Genomic DNA, 16,388 nt, shown 5'->3' with positions numbered 1-16,388 from the left:
CCTTTCCACCCCCAAGGATATCTTAAAGAAACTGGACCAAAGGACTGTAACTACAGGGGGTGTGAGTGATCGCTGGACCCAGACTAGAAGAAGACTAATCTGTAAAAGGAAGCTTACTGGAATTCCTCTGAGGGTGAGGTTTTTATCTGTATTCAGTTTTCTTATTGTATTAGACATAGACTTGCGTGTTCTATTTTATTTTGCTTGGTAATTCACTTTGTTCTGTCTGCTATTACTTAGAACCATTTAAATCCTACTTTCTGTATTTAATAAAATCACTTTTTACTTATTAATTAACCCAGAGTATGTATTAATACCTGGGGACAGGGGGCGACAACACAGCTGTGCATACCTCTCTATCAGTGTTATAGAGGGCAAACAATTTATGAGTTTACCCTGTATAAGCTTTATACAGGGTAAAACAGATTTATTTGGGGTTTGGACCCCATTAGGAGTTGGGCATCTGAGTGTTAAAGACAGGAACACTTCTTAAGCTGCTTTCAGTTTAAACCTACAGCTGTTAGGGGGCATGGTTCAGACTTGGGTCTGGGTTTGCAGCAGGCTAGCAGGCCTGGCTCAAACCAGGCAGGGCACTGAAGTCCCAAGCTGGGAGGGCAGGGAAAGCAGGGGCAGAAGTAGTCTTGGCACATCAGTTGGTAGCCCCAAGGGGGTTTCTGTGATCCAACCCATCACAGAGACAAATTATAGAAACAGATCCTTTGCTACACACACACACACTTCAGGAAGGTTATCTCAAACCATCTTGCTTTTATTAAAAGAAAAGTAACAAATCTTATATGGGGGATACAAGGTCTCCCTTCTGGAATTTTTCCAGCTCATAAGGTTCTTTAGAGCCTAAACAAACAGTACTTCAGAGTTCCCTTGAAGTAGGATCCAATGATTTTAGAAGCAAGTGGCTGTCTCCCAGATTCCCAGATATCCTGCCTAGACAATCAGAATCACAGTCCCCTGTAGGAAAAAAAAGAGAATCAGATTTTGTTAATGTTTTCCTGTAGAACAGGGATAATATGAAGTTTGATTTCAAATCAAGAGGCACAAGTGGAATCCCCCAGTCACTGTGTGGCGTGTGAAGGGGTTCCTGGTTAACTCTGGCACAGGGAATTCATTTCCCTACTGCAACATACTGTTACAGAATTTTAAGAGGGATAATTTTATGTATCTAAACAGGCGAACAGGCTGCCTATAAAAACTATACTGCCAAAAAACACAACTCACATCCAGGTACATTTGCTCTATCAAAGACACCTTGAGCACAGCTGAAATTAAAATGAGAGCTAATTAATTCAGTGATAAATAACTTCATCCTTTAAGAGTAAGGGAAATTCCAAGTCTCACTGAAGGCTGACTCTGTTTGAAGGACAATTGCATACTAGGGCCACTCCAGCCTAGCTCTCTGGTTCTCACTGTGCAACCCCAAGGGACTCCCAGCTTCACATCTCCTGCCCTAAATCTGTTTCTCTGGTGTTTTAGTAGGGGGAGAAAATCTCTCATCCTCCCAACTCCTTCTTGGGGAGCTGTGCTTGATACAACAATATGACCAAACTAGGCCTCCTGTAAAATTTATGACAGATATGGTCTAAAACAATAAAAGCAGGAATAAAAATGGCTAGAGAAATGCAAAGTTGCCAAATTAACTTTCTATAGCAACCTTAACATAAGAATGGCCCTACTGGGTCAGACCAAGGGTCCATCTAGCCCAGTATCCTGTCTTCCGACAGTGGCCAGTTCCAGGTGCCCCAGAGGGAATGAACAGAACAGGTAATCATCAAATGATCCATGCCCAGTCACTCATTCACAGCTTCTGGCAAATAGAGGCTAGGAACACCATTCCTCCCCATCCTGGCTAATAGCCATTGATGGACTTATCCTCCATTAATTTATCAGAACCCTGTTATGGTCTTGGCCTTCACAACATCCTCTGGCAAGGAGTTCCACAGGTTGACTGTGTGTTGTGTGAAGAAATACTTCCTTTTATTTGTTTTAAACCTGCTGCCTATTAATTCTATTTGGTGATCCCTAGTTCTTGTGTTATGAGAAGTAGTAAACAACACTTCCTTATCTACTTTCTCTACACCATCTAAACTTTGATGTTTAAAACATTAAAAAAACACTTATGAATAGTGTTCACATTGACACAGAGGTGAAAGTAAGCCAGTATGGTCCGGTACGGCATACTGGCAAGAGCCAGTACGCTGTGCCGGACTGGCTTCCCTGGTGGTGATTTAAGGGCCTGGTGCTCCTGCCACTGCGGGGAGCCCCAGGCCCTTTAAATCACCTCTGGAGCTCCGGCAGTGGGGCTTGGGCGGTGCTTTAAAGGGCCCGGGGCTCCCTGCAGTGGTAGGTGCCCCGGACCTTTTAAATCCCCGCCCAAGCTTTGCTGCCAGAGCCCTGGGGCTCCAGCAACCGGGCTCCAGCAGAGATTTACAATGCCGGGAGCTCTGCAGCTGCCGGAGCTCCAGGCCCTTTAAAGTGCCTCTTCCGGTTGAGGCCACGCCCCTTCCGGTTGAGGCCACGCCCCACCCAGGACTCTGGCGTACCGGAAAGTCCTTTAAGTTACTTTCACCCCTGCATTGACATCACCAAGATTTTTATAATTATCTCCCTTTGTCTTCATAATGGGGGGGAATCATGGGCTAAGAATCTGTGCTGAGCTGCTTTAAGGACTGAAAGATTCATCTGCTCTTAAATGACTCTAAATCCTGGGTGGATTGGTGCTGTTTTACTTATATGGAACAGTGAGCACTTCCAATAGCATGCAGATCTCACCCACTGGTCAGCATGTGTTACATGTCCCCTCTGTGCCTGATCTACAGAGAATGGGAGTCTGTTACAGGCCCAGTTAGAGAGCCCCTCTTGTGATTTACTTCAGAGGTTTCTGCTTTAATTCCCAATCTGTTGGGCAAGATAGCGCCTAGCACATGTCTGTGTTCTACAGCATCTCCAGTCTGAAAGATGTCACACCCATGAACAATGATACTCTTAATCCAGCTCCTGATGTGCATTAGTACTTGCAACATTTGGACCCACATATAACATACGGAAGCCCAGTGAAATGCTGCATTGTGTCTGTCTGGCTGCACTTTTAATTAATGTGTAAGCTTCCACTTGAATATTTTTCACACTGGGTTGGTGGTGTGGACTTGAGTGAGGACTGAGACACACGCCCAATTACAATGTTCTGCCAGTTTTGAGTTAAATAGTTTGAAAATACTTTACCTTATTTACTTTTTTACCTTTCCTGCACAACACAAACTTACATTCACCCTCAGGTGTCAGTAACCTCCAAACTCTTAGGCTTTTCTTTGTCATAAAGCTTTAGCTTTACAGTTTTAAAGCCTTATATTCTGTTGATGCAGACAGCAGCCATTTTGTTCCCAGAATTTGGACCATTTGATCATCTAGTCTGACCTCATGCCATAGAATTTCCTCCAGTTACCCCCTCTATTTAGCCCAGTAACATGTATTTGATTCTCTTCCAGAAAGGCATCCAGCCATGATATGAAGACACCAAGAGATGGAGAATACACTATTTCCTTTGGCTGTTTGTTCCCTCACTGTTAAAAATCTGTGTCTTATTTCTAACTTGAAATTGTGTGGCTTCAGCTGTCAGCCATTGGATCTTGTTCTGCCTTCTCTGCTAGATCAAAGAACCCTTGAGAACCTGGTATTATCTCCCTGTGACTGTGCTTATGTAACGCCGACACAAACCCCGGTCGTTGGCGGGTGGGATCGAACCAGGGACCTCTGGAGCTTAGTGCATGAGCCTCTACCGCATGAGCTAAAAGACAACTGCTTGTTAGCTAAGGCTGTAGAGCAGACTCATTAACTGCTCTCTAAGTGGTCTCGGTGCCACTAGATGGGACAGAACACCTCACCCAGGAGGTGTGTGGGTTACACTTATACACTTTAATCAAGTCACTGGAAGCACCCACATACAATGATGAATCCCCACTGACAACTATTTTAGGTTGTGCATTGTATGATATGTGTGCTTTAATGAGGTTCTATGGTGCTAGGCTTTTACTCAGAAACATGTGCAGTGCTAAGTCAAACTGTTTGCAATAACAATTGTTACACGTACACAGTTACCTTTCTCAACTAAGGTTGTAATGTCATCTAAAAATTACATTAGGTTTGTTTATCAAGTCCTAATGTCCTAAAAGACCTGCTGAGTGACATCAACTATATTCCTAATCTTTAATTCTTTATTGATGGAGTCATTTTCCCATTATTTTGCTGGGAACTGATGTCAGACTAATTGTTACCCAGACCATCCCACCTGCCCTTGTTACCTATTGGCAGAACATTAACACTCTTCTGGTCTTCTGGAATCTCCCCAATGTTCCAAAATTTGTTACCAATGGTCAATGCAACAGAGCTCCCTTCAGCCAGTTCTTTGAGGATTCCATAATGGAAATTATCCAGCTCTGCTGATTTAAAAATGTTTATCCCTAGCAGATGTTATTTAACATCTTCCTTATTTTCTAATGGATAGATAGTAGTAACCATCTTCACGTATTATTAGTGCATCAGCCTGCTTCTTTCCAAATACAGAACGGAACAACCTTTGCCCTTTCTGCCTCATTATAAACAATTTTATCGCCATCTAGGAATGGCCCCATATGATTGTTAGGATTTCTTTTCTTCTAGATTTTTTTTTAAAATGCCATTTTATTCTTAGCCCTGCCAGCCATGGATTCTTCCACAATGTCCTTAGCTTTCCCTTTCACAAGGCTAAACTTCATCACTTCTAATGTAGATTGACTATTATCTATTTCCCCTGTTTCCCATTTGGTATAGATACTGTTTTATTTCTAATTGTTGCCTTCACTTCCTCTGCAGACTGATACAAAGTAGACCCAGGGTCTGCACTCACTCTTCCAGATTTTTGTTTTTCCTACTTGACTTCCCTATTCTAAAATATAAAAGCAATGTAGACAATGGGGTGTTTGGGTGCCAACCCCTGCCCATATATGAAACTTCAGCAGCATATGGAGACTGTACAAGAACCATAAAGGGACTTGGAGGTGGGAGACTTTCCCAAAGCATGAGCAACTCACAGCTGCCATAATAGGCCTCTGCTGTCCCTGTTGCAAGCATTGGAGCTGGGGTGGTGCTGGAGACATTGACGGAGGATGTCAGGTCTCTGGGGGCAATCCCTGTAGCACTGAGCATTACAGAGACTCTGGGCTGCTCCATGCTGTGGAGTCGCCCACAGGCAGCCTGGGTAAGGCTGCTGTATGTAAGAGCAGCCAGAGGAATGGTTCTCATACATGTTGGGGCCAGTCCAGCTCTCAGGTGGCCTAGAATGTGGGCAGCACAGATGTTGCTTGAAGCCTCTTTTGCCTCTGGGCTGGGCCATCTGTGCGGAGCCTCCGAGAGCATTAAACAGCTTGGATGTAAGAAGGAGAGGAACAACTGTTCCTCTGTTCACACTGCAATGTCTGCCTTGTAGAATGCTGAACTTACCTTGCACAACAAACACCACCGCTGAAGCATCTTCCAATGAGTGTCCTTACAAAAGGGGGGCATCTCAGATAGAAACAGGTACCCCCCCGGAGTATACATCTCCTGTTGAGATTCTGAGCCTGGGAGAATTCTGCAGAAAGAAAAAGAGTCACCCTCATTCTGCAGAGCAGGGCAAATAAGGGCTTTATTTCCAGGATGACAGGCATTTCCTATTCAGGTTTCAGAGTAACAGCCGTGTTAGTCTGTATTCGCAAAAAGAAAAGGAGGACTTGTGGCACCTTAGAGACTAACCAATTTATTAGAGCATAAGCTTTCGTGAGCTACAGCTCACTTCCTCAGATGCATATCGTGGAAACTGCAGCAGGCTTTATATATACACAGAGAATATGAAACAATACCTATTCCCACCCCACTGTCCTGCTGGTAATAGCTTATCTAAAGTGATTTCCAGCACAAATCCAGGTTTTCTCACCCTCCACCCCCCCACACAAATTCACTCTCCTGCTGGTGATAGCCCATCCAAAGTGACAACTCTTTACACAATGTGCATGACAATCAAGCTGGGCTATTTCCTGCATAAATCCAGGTTCTCACATCCCCCCCACCCCCATACACACACAAACTCACTCTCCTGCTGGTAATAGCTCATCCAAACTGACCACTCTTCAAGTTAAAATCCAAGTTAAACCAGAACATCTGGGGGGGGGGGTAGGAAAAAACAAGAGGAAACAGGCTACCTTGCATAATGACTTAGCCACTCCAAGTCTCTATTTAAGCCTAAATTAATAGTATCCAATTTGCAAATGAATTCCAATTCAGCAGTTTCTCGCTGGAGTCTGGATTTGAAGTTTTTTTGTTTTAAGATAGCGACCTTCATGTCTGTGATTGCGTGACCAGAGAGATTGAAGTGTTCTCCGACTGGTTTATGAATGTTATAATTCTTGACATCTGATTTGAGTCCATTTATTCTTTTATGTAGAGACTGTCCAGTTTGACCAATGTACATGGCAGAGGGGCATTGCTGGCACATGATGGCATATATCACATTGGTGGATGTGCAGGTGAACGAGCCTCTGATAGTGTGGCTGATGTTATTAGGCCCTGTGATGGTGTCCCCTGAATAGATATGTGGGCACAGTTGGCAACGGGCTTTGTTGCAAGGATAAGTTCCTGGGTTAGTGGTTCTGTTGTGTGGTATGTGGTTGTTGGTGAGTATTTGCTTCAGGTTGCGGGGCTGTCTGTAGGCAAGGACTGGCCTGTCTCCCAAGATTTGTGAGAGTGTTGGGTCATCCTTTAGGATAGGTTGTAGATCCTTAATAATGCGTTGGAGGGGTTTTAGTTGGGGGCTGAAGGTGACGGCTAGTGGCGTTCTGTTATTTTCTTTGTTAGGCCTGTCCTGTAGTAGGTAACTTCTGGGAACTCTTCTGGCTCTATCAATCTGTTTCTTTACTTCTGCAGGTGGGTATTGTAGTTGTAAGAAAGCTTGACAGAGATCTTGTAGGTGTTTCTCTGTCTGAGGGGTTGGAGCAAATGCGGTTGTATCGCAGAGCTTGGCTGTAGACGATGGATCGTGTGGTGTGGTCAGGGTGAAAGCTGGAGGCATGCAGGTAGGAATAGCGGTCAGTAGGTTTCCGGTATAGGGTGGTGTTTATGTGACCATTGTTTATTAGCACTGTAGTGTCCAGGAAGTGGATCTCTTGTGTGGACTGGACCAGGCTGAGGTTGGTGGTGGGATGGAAATTGTTGAAATCATGGTGGAATTCCTCAAGGGCTTCTTTTCCATGGGTCCAGATGATGAAGATGTCATCAATATAGCGCAAGTAGAGTAGGGGCTTTAGGGGACGAGAGCTGAGGAAGCGTTGTTCTAAATCAGCCATAAAAATGTTGGCATACTGTGGGGCCATGCGGGTACCCATAGCAGTGCCGCTGATCTGAAGGTATACATTGTCCCCAAATGTGAAGTAGTTATGGGTAAGGACAAAGTCACAAAGTTCAGCCACCAGGTTAGCCGTGACATTATCGGGGATAGTGTTCTTGACGGCTTGTAGTCCATCTTTGTGTGGAATGTTGGTGTAGAGGGCTTCTACATCCATAGTGGCCAGGATGGTGTTATCATCACTACAGTGCTAATAAACAATGGTCACATAAACACCACCCTATACCGGAAACCTACTGACCGCTATTCCTACCTGCATGCCTCCAGCTTTCACCCTGACCACACCACACGATCCATCGTCTACAGCCAAGCTCTGCGATACAACCGCATTTGCTCCAACCCCTCAGACAGAGACAAACACCTACAAGATCTCTGTCAAGCTTTCTTACAACTACAATACCCACCTGCAGAAGTAAAGAAACAGATTGATAGAGCCAGAAGAGTTCCCAGAAGTTACCTACTACAGGACAGGCCTAACAAAGAAAATAACAGAACGCCACTAGCCGTCACCTTCAGCCCCCAACTAAAACCCCTCCAACGCATTATTAAGGATCTACAACCTATCCTAAAGGATGACCCAACACTCTCACAAATCTTGGGAGACAGGCCAGTCCTTGCCTACAGACAGCCCCGCAACCTGAAGCAAATACTCACCAACAACCACATACCACACAACAGAACCACTAACCCAGGAACTTATCCTTGCAACAAAGCCCGTTGCCAACTGTGCCCACATATCTATTCAGGGGACACCATCACAGGGCCTAATAACATCAGCCACACTATCAGAGGCTCGTTCACCTGCACATCCACCAATGTGATATATGCCATCATGTGCCAGCAATGCCCCTCTGCCATGTACATTGGTCAAACTGGACAGTCTCTACGTAAAAGAATAAATGGACACAAATCAGATGTCAAGAATTATAACATTCATAAACCAGTCGGAGAACACTTCAATCTCTCTGGTCACGCAATCACAGACATGAAGGTCGCTATCTTAAAACAAAAAAACTTCAAATCCAGACTCCAGCGAGAAACTGCTGAATTGGAATTCATTTGCAAATTGGATACTATTAATTTAGGCTTAAATAGAGACTTGGAGTGGCTAAGTCATTATGCAAGGTAGCCTGTTTCCTCTTGTTTTTTCCTACCCCCCCCCCCAGATGTTCTGGTTTAACTTGGATTTTAACTTGAAGAGTGGTCAGTTTGGATGAGCTATTACCAGCAGGAGAGTGAGTTTGTGTGTGTATGGGGGTGGGGGGGATGTGAGAACCTGGATTTATGCAGGAAATAGCCCAGCTTGATTGTCATGCACATTGTGTAAAGAGTTGTCACTTTGGATGGGCTATCACCAGCAGGAGAGTGAATTTGTGTGGGGGGGTGGAGGGTGAGAAAACCTGGATTTGTGCTGGAAATCACTTTAGATAAGCTATTACCAGCAGGACAGTGGGGTGGGAATAGGTATTGTTTCATATTCTCTGTGTATATATAAAGCCTGCTGCAGTTTCCACGATATGCATCTGAGGAAGTGAGCTGTAGCTCACGAAAGCTTATGCTCTAATAAATTGGTTAGTCTCTAAGGTGCCACAAGTCCTCCTTTTCTATTTCCTATTCACTTTCACTTGTCCAAGTCAGCCCAATTATTTGCCAGTGCAAAAGTTTATCACAGCTTCATTACTACTTGAATGGTTGTAGTTCTGTGCAAATTCAGTGGCTGACTCTAAGAAGGGAACAGAGTGAGTTAATTAAATCAGCCGCTGGCTTTCGGAGGTATATTTCTCCAATCTGCAGCCTGAGCATGGACATCCTTTGCTGCCCATGCCTTTAACAAGTGGAAAGCAAGTAGCTGCCCACATCTCCACCTTCCTTTGGTGGCTACTGCTGTGAGTTTGATTCCCCCTGGCTCTGACCATGATGTGCCAGGCAGTATCATAAATGCAATTTGGCTAAGTACGGTTGAACTGGCTCAGCGCTGGTTTGGATGACTACAGCTTTTTGAAAGAGAAGGGCTTGAAAAAGTCCCTTCCCCTTTGAAAGTTTGACTGTCTGTGAGACTGTAGATTTTTTTTTTTCTGAAGAGTCACTTAGGAATAGTTTCTTGATGACCAATTGCCACTCTCCGGTTATACCCGTAGGACCTGTTGTTTTGAAAATGCAGCCCAAATGTGCACAGTCAAAGCTTGTAGAATAGTTAGATTAGAACATTTTTAATTGGCGGTCACTGGGCAATTGAAACGGGTACATCGTTACAGCTGCAAACACTGTCCCACGCTGATGATATCATTTCTAGGAACAAAGCTAAGCACTGTTACGAATTACACCTGGTAGGACACGCACACCAATGCTGCGAATTATACCTGATAGGTCACGCACAGTTCAAATCTAGGCTTAGGCACATAAACAAAGTCCACAACTGCAGAGTTCCCAAAAGACACTAAGTTTATTACGCTCGAGCGTGGTGCCCCCCTGCTAGCCAGGAGGGGACGCTGAATACAGATTATACAAAGGTTATATACTTTTTAGCAAAGCATGTTGCCCTCGTGCATCGGAAACCTTAGCCAATAAACAAACCCTTTTCTTATCTACCACCTATCCCTGCTTGGTGCATTCCTCGTGCTAAACCAGTATGTTAATTACACAGCATGGTCCTAAAGCCATGCATCAGTAACTTTTATTATCAGGATGGGAGGCCTCACATCAAAGGCCAAGAGATAGGGAGTTAGAGACTGACAAAAAACAAATACTGGGAGTCAAGGCAGGCTGGAGACAAGGAGGAGGATTTTCACAGGGATTCAGTATCTAAGGATCACTCCTCCTGGTGTATGATATGCTTGCTTTTAGACAATGGTGGGCCCCAAACCAAAATGGAGTCACATGTGCTAACTTTTCCTTAACAGCACATAGTTGTGGTAGGTTCTGAGAGAGAGTGGGGCTAAGACACTGAGATGAAGGGCTGCCATTTTTTTTAGACCTTGGTTCTGTTCCCAGCTGTGTAACGTCTTAGTGGCACAGGAGGCCTGACTTCATAATACAAGTTGTGAAAGGCATAGAATTACTAACACTAGCCAGCAGATGATACATTGTAAGTTACAGTCTTCTAGCTCCCAGACCTATGCACCTTCTCCTAGGCCAAAGGTATATTGAACAGGGTTGGCATGAGTTCATTTTGTCTGTATCCCATCCAGTTAATCAATTGTGTGATTTCCGATTTCAGGAAGAGCGCATGCAGTGCTGGTAGACTGTGGAGCAGTAAAAGCAGCAACCCTCCAAAAGATCTGAGAAAAACATGATGGAAACATTTTTTCTCCCCACTGGTCATAATTCGGTCAAATCTCAATGATTTTCACCGGGGGCAGCAAAGACACATCCCTGACCTCAGGATAATTCCTCTCAAATTTCATGTACTGTCTGCAAACTGAAGAGGTGCTAGAGCTCTTAAGAAAACATCAGAAATGTTTTTCTAATAGAAAGGATTAGACAACCTTAGTATGTGCTCCCAGATACCCCTCTGTATCATCCCTCATTTTCATTTACCTCTTACCTGTTGCACCCTGGTGCACCAGAAAGAAGACAGCAAAGAGCAGATAAAGGATCTTCATGGGTGAAGGTTGGTCAGGAACTCAGTGTCACTGGAGAGAAGAGACACAAAGACAGAGAGGAGACAAAGTCCCTGTATTTATAGGTCATTGGGAAATACTGATCTTTTTCTCTCCTCTACCCTCCTCTGTCTCTCTTCATTCCCCTCCCTCCTGCCCTGTTCTCTTTCCCTTAACTGCTGTCCTGTCTCTCCCTTTCTCCTGTCTCTCCTTGACCCCTTTTCCTTTCAGTCTTCACCTTAACCCCTTCATCTGTTTCTTTCTTGTCTGTTTGCTTTTCTCTCCCTCCCCACCTATTCTCTCCTTCCCACCTTCTCCCTAATTCTTCCCTTTTTTCCTTGTCTTCATCGCTAACTCTGGAAATCCTCCCAGATCGCAGCTTCCACAGCCCTAAGGTTAGTTCATCAGAGGGTGATTAACTAACACAGCACTACGGGAGGGACCCACTGTGCATTCGGATAATTAGGATTTCTGGATAAAGGGAATTCAGATAACTGAGATTATCCTGATGGTTTTAACTCAGATAGCTTTAAAATAACCAAGTTTTTATTGGAGTAAACAAAATGCATGGAATTTGGTACTTATCCATTAAAACTGGCATGAAGGCACGTTCTCCAGCCTTGCATCACAGTGGCTCCAAATGGATTCTTGAGATAGCTAGAAAGTTCATTCAGGTAGTTCATTCACTCAAGGGGTTATCACAGCTGTCTTCTTCTCTTTCTGCATCTCACAATCATCTCCCTAGACTTTAAAGGAAGAGTTATAAAGACTTTAAAGAGTGAGTATAATGGAAGCGACTTTAGTAGTTACCAGATTTGAGGCACTCTCAGTAGCCAGGTGACGACAATCACACTTGCTGTCTCTCTCATCCAGATATTAGATCTTCAGAGAGTGATGCTTTGACCCAAACTGCCTGTTTAATGCACTTGCTGAAGGCTTGGTTTCTTGGGAAAGCTGCTATGGGCCAATCGGAAAGAACCCTGCTTGTGGGGAAAATCTGAACTGCCTTACCACAGGTTGGACGTTGGAAATCTTGCTACTTTCTCTCTCTGGAATATCTTGTGCCATCTCAGATTGTGTAAAACATGTTAGGCCACAGAGGTTTGCGTAAAATATCGTGGAACATATAATGAACACCTGCTGCTTTAACTCTGATCAGCAATTTACTTCTGTGGGACACCTCTATAGTCCTCTCTGCGGTGCAGTCCTTGGCCAGCTTGACACAACTCTGTGTCCTTCTCCCAGGCAGTGTTTTCTGTCAGCATTTTGAGCTGCCAGCAGAAATGTCCATTTATGTAAAATCCTTTCACAGTCTTTGATGACTCTGTATGGTTTTCATAGTTCATCATGCTGCAAGGAAGTCATTTGGCTAATTTGCTTAATGTATTACTAATAATGTTGATAACTATTAAATCAATATTAAGACAAACTGCTCTACATGGTACGGTACCAGGAGTTGTGTAATCTCTACATTTTATTTGTGAGATAGTCGGATTGCATCATATGTTTAAAAATACCAATAAATAATACTAGTAATTGTTAAGAATAATAAAATTAAGGTGTATCGGACCCTGTGGTTGTTTATGCCTTATAACATATTATCTGAATTCACCTTTCAGATTTTCACCCTCTTTAATATAAACCAAATATTTTATTACCTTTGTTAAAATTAGTTCGACATTATAGGTGGCACAGGGAGCAACATCTAAGGTTGAGGTTGCTCGACACTTTCTTTTATATGTCCTTGTTTTCAGTTACTTAGATCTTTGCCAAAGTTGAAGTGTTTAAAGTTTCCTGTGCCAGGGTGAAGCAAGGGCATCTGCATTGCACGGAGAATATCTGGGGTGGGTTTTTTTAAAGCAATAAGCCTGTATCAAGCTCTGCTGAGAAAAACAACTGGAAAAATGGGCTTTTTGATAATTTCGCCATATCTGAATAGATTTCCATGGAGGTAGTAAAGGAATCTCCCTGCCTACAAAATATCACATTTCTGCTGCAATCCATGGAGGCTTTAGAGCTCTTCAGAAAAAAAGTATTGGAAAAAGGTTAAAAATGGAAAACTTTAGGCAGCCATATTCTAGGGTCACAAATATATCACTGTACTATCCCTGGATTTTACTTACTGCTTACATGCATCCGATGAAGTGGGTATTCACCCATGAAAACTTATGCTCCAATATGTCTGTTAGTCTATAAGGTGCCACAGGACTCTGCCGCTTTTACAGATCCAGACAAACACGGCTACCCCTCTGATGCTAAACTTCCTTGCAAACCAAAAACTGTGAGTTTTGGCAGGTTCTAGGCAGAGCCCCCTCCCACAGATGCAGAACAGGAGTGGAGAGCCAGGAGGCAGACCCACTAGTGGAGGACGAGCAGTCAGTTTTGCAACTGTGTGGCACCAATGGGAGGAGGCACCAAGTGCGACTAACTCCAGCAGATATAACATGATATCAAGGCAAAATATCTGGCCATGTAACCCCCTGGTTACAGCTTTGGAGTCAACTGCATGTACTTCCATTGGTGGGCCAACCCAAGATTAATGACTAATAGTCACTAATTATCCTGAATTAAAAATATTGGGCACTCATTGGTACCTTCCTTCCAGGACTATCCAAGCTCTTCCCACAATTAATTACACTCACAACATCTCTGGAGGGCAGGCAAACAGTTACCTGCTGTTCTAATTAAACCATGTGCTGCATCATACAATTATCTTTAACCCTTTAATTATTAAATAAAACTGTTGCACAAAGCATACAAATAATACATCTGAAACCAATGTACATTGCAAACCTTCAGAGGTTCCCATCCCCCTCCCTACATCCTGCCCTGCGAGCATCCACAAAGAATGCTGATGCCTTTCTCTAGCAAATATATTGAATTGCTAAACAGCCCTCACACAGAGCTGAGTTTGCAATACAACATGGCAGCAAAGAAGGCCATTGTAATGTTGGGGCTCCCTACATAGGGGCATCGCATCATGGGAGAAGGAGAGAGTAGTCCCTCCCCACTCTGCTCTGGTGTCCCTCCACTTCTTGAGGGTGTCATGACACCAATAGGCCTAGACTCCACAAGTGCTAGTAGAAATAGTGAGGGGTAGGGCTGGCTCACTCCCCTGGGATTGTCTGAGCTAGGAAATGCTCAAGCAGCACCAAGGAGGCTCCTGTCTCCTGCAGCTCCTCACCCTCTTTCCCCCTCTCTCCTCTGTCTTTTCTTCCCCTTTTCTATCCTCTACTCTCTGCCTCCCTTTGTGCTCTGTCCATGCAGCACCTTGGGGACTGCCATCATCACAGCATGCAGGGGCAAAATGCAGATGAGCACCACTCCTTCCTCTTCTGCTGCCTCTGGCTTCTAACACTACATGTCAGACTGACAGGCCCATAATAGCCCAGGGCCTCCCATTCACTCATTTTAAATACTGGCACAACAATAGCTTTCTTCCAGTCTTCTGGAAGTTCCCTGGTGCTCGAGACTTACTGAAAACCAACATTAATGGTCCAGTCAGCCAGCTTCTCAGCCAGCTCTTTTAAAATACACAACTTTCACCAAAATGCTCTCAGTACTCTTTCTAGTGAAATCACCTTGTCAGTGAAACTTTCTCAAACTGCAAGGCTCTGTTGCAGATTGTGCCAGATAGACTAATTTTCTATATATTAGAAATATAGTCTATATATTTCTAAAATTGTATATTATGATGACATATCAAGTCCCAACTTGATCTTTTATGTCTGTTATGAACTTCTAGCATAAAGTACATAATATAGAAGAAACTGATAAAAGGTGAAGTTACTTCACAGTTTAGAAAGAGTTTGTGGTTAGCTTCCCTAATGGCTGTTGCTGTTACTCAAACAAACATCTTTGTGAGCCACAGACACAGCATCTGCTTTTTGACATGTTTTAAGGGCTTAGCCCTAAGTTCTGCAAAGGATACTTGCTTGTCCCTGGATATATATGATATTATTAAAAATAAATTCCATCTTTTCTGTCATCATTACAGCTGCCAAACCTTGCCTGGAGGAAATTACTACCTTGGTTGAAATACTGGCCCCATGGAAGTCAAGGGGAGGTTTAAACTCTATGGTGATGAATGTGGGTGTGCCTGGCACAGAACATTGGTCTGGTCCCCAAAATGTGTTTTCTGTCTAGGATTTCTTGAGATGGAGGGTGGGAATCTCAGCACACTCCCCACAGCCACAGTGCCTCTGACTGCAAGCCATTAAGTCTGAGTTAGTGCAACAGCCAAACAATGGAAAAACCATCATGGGAGATACTCTTAGATGGCCTGACTGGTTTTGCCCAGACAGTCAATCTCAGGCAAAGGAAGACTCTGTCCCGGTCCAGCTAACAAAAAGGCACTGGGCAGTGTGGTAACTGAGCTCAGGCATGCATGGGGTGGGTCGTTCTGTAAAAAGAATTTCCCTGAGAAGGGACAAATAGACTGGGGATCACTTTCTCTGGAAGGGAAACTGAGCCCAGGCTTTGTCTTTAGAGTTGTGGTGCTTTCAAAAAGAACATAAGGGCTTGTCTACACTGAGAAATTTATTGGAGTAACTATAATGGTGGAATTATATTGCAATAGTAATAGAGGTATAGTTCCCCGGGTGGACAATTGAGATGCTAAAGGAGCACTCAAGGCCGATAAGGCTGTTGCGGAGAAACTAAATGCATTCTTTGTATTGGTCTTCATGATTGAGGATATGAGGGAGATTCCCAAACCTGAGCCATTCTTTTTAGGTGACAAATCTGAGGAACTGTCTCAGATTGAGGTTTCATTAGAGGAGGTTTTGGAATGAATTGATAACCTAAACAGTAATAAGTCACCAGGACCAGATGGTATTCACCCAAGAGTTCTGAAGGAACTTATGAAATTGCAGGAGTACTAACTATCGTCTGTAATCTACCATTCAAATGAGCTTCTGTACCAAATGACTGGAGGATAGCTAATGTGGTGCCAATTTTTAAAAAGGGCTCCAGAGCTGATCCCAACAATTACAGGCTGGTAAGCCTGAATTCAATACCGGGCAAACTGTTTGAAACTATAGTAAAGAACAAAATTGTCAGACACATAAATGAACATAGTTTGTTGGGGAATAGTCAACATGGTTTTTGTAAAGGGAAATCATGCCTCACCAAACTACTAGAATTCTTTGAGGGGGTCAACAAGCATGTGGACAAGGGGGATCCAGTGGATATAGTGTATTTAGATTTTTAGAAAACCTTCAACAAGGTCACTCCCCAAAGGCTATTAAGCAAAGTAAGAAGTCATGGGATAAGCAGGAAGGTCCTCTCATGGATTGGTAACTGGTTAAAAGATAGAAGTACTATCAAAAGTCAGGACACTGGGCTAGATGGACCTTTGGTCT

At 43.7% G+C, this 16,388-nt stretch overlaps 1 long non-coding RNA gene across 1 annotated transcript; it reads right to left on the bottom strand.

Moving 5' to 3' along the window:
* Positions 1 to 748: 748 nt before the first annotated feature.
* Positions 749 to 11,950, bottom strand: LOC311518033. The gene is made up of 4 exons (XR_014710864.1): positions 11,836 to 11,950; positions 10,971 to 11,058; positions 5,491 to 5,620; positions 749 to 969 (listed from the first exon to the last, which is right to left on the bottom strand). It is a non-coding gene; the product is annotated as an uncharacterized lncRNA (long non-coding RNA).
* Positions 11,951 to 16,388: the final 4,438 nt, after the last annotated feature.

The sequence above is a fragment of the Lepidochelys olivacea genome (assembly GCF_965140295.1).
Source record: "Lepidochelys olivacea isolate rLepOli2 genome assembly, chromosome: 3".
Classification (NCBI taxonomy): domain Eukaryota; kingdom Metazoa; phylum Chordata; order Testudines; family Cheloniidae; genus Lepidochelys; species Lepidochelys olivacea.
This window is presented reverse-complemented; position numbering and strand designations above follow the sequence as displayed.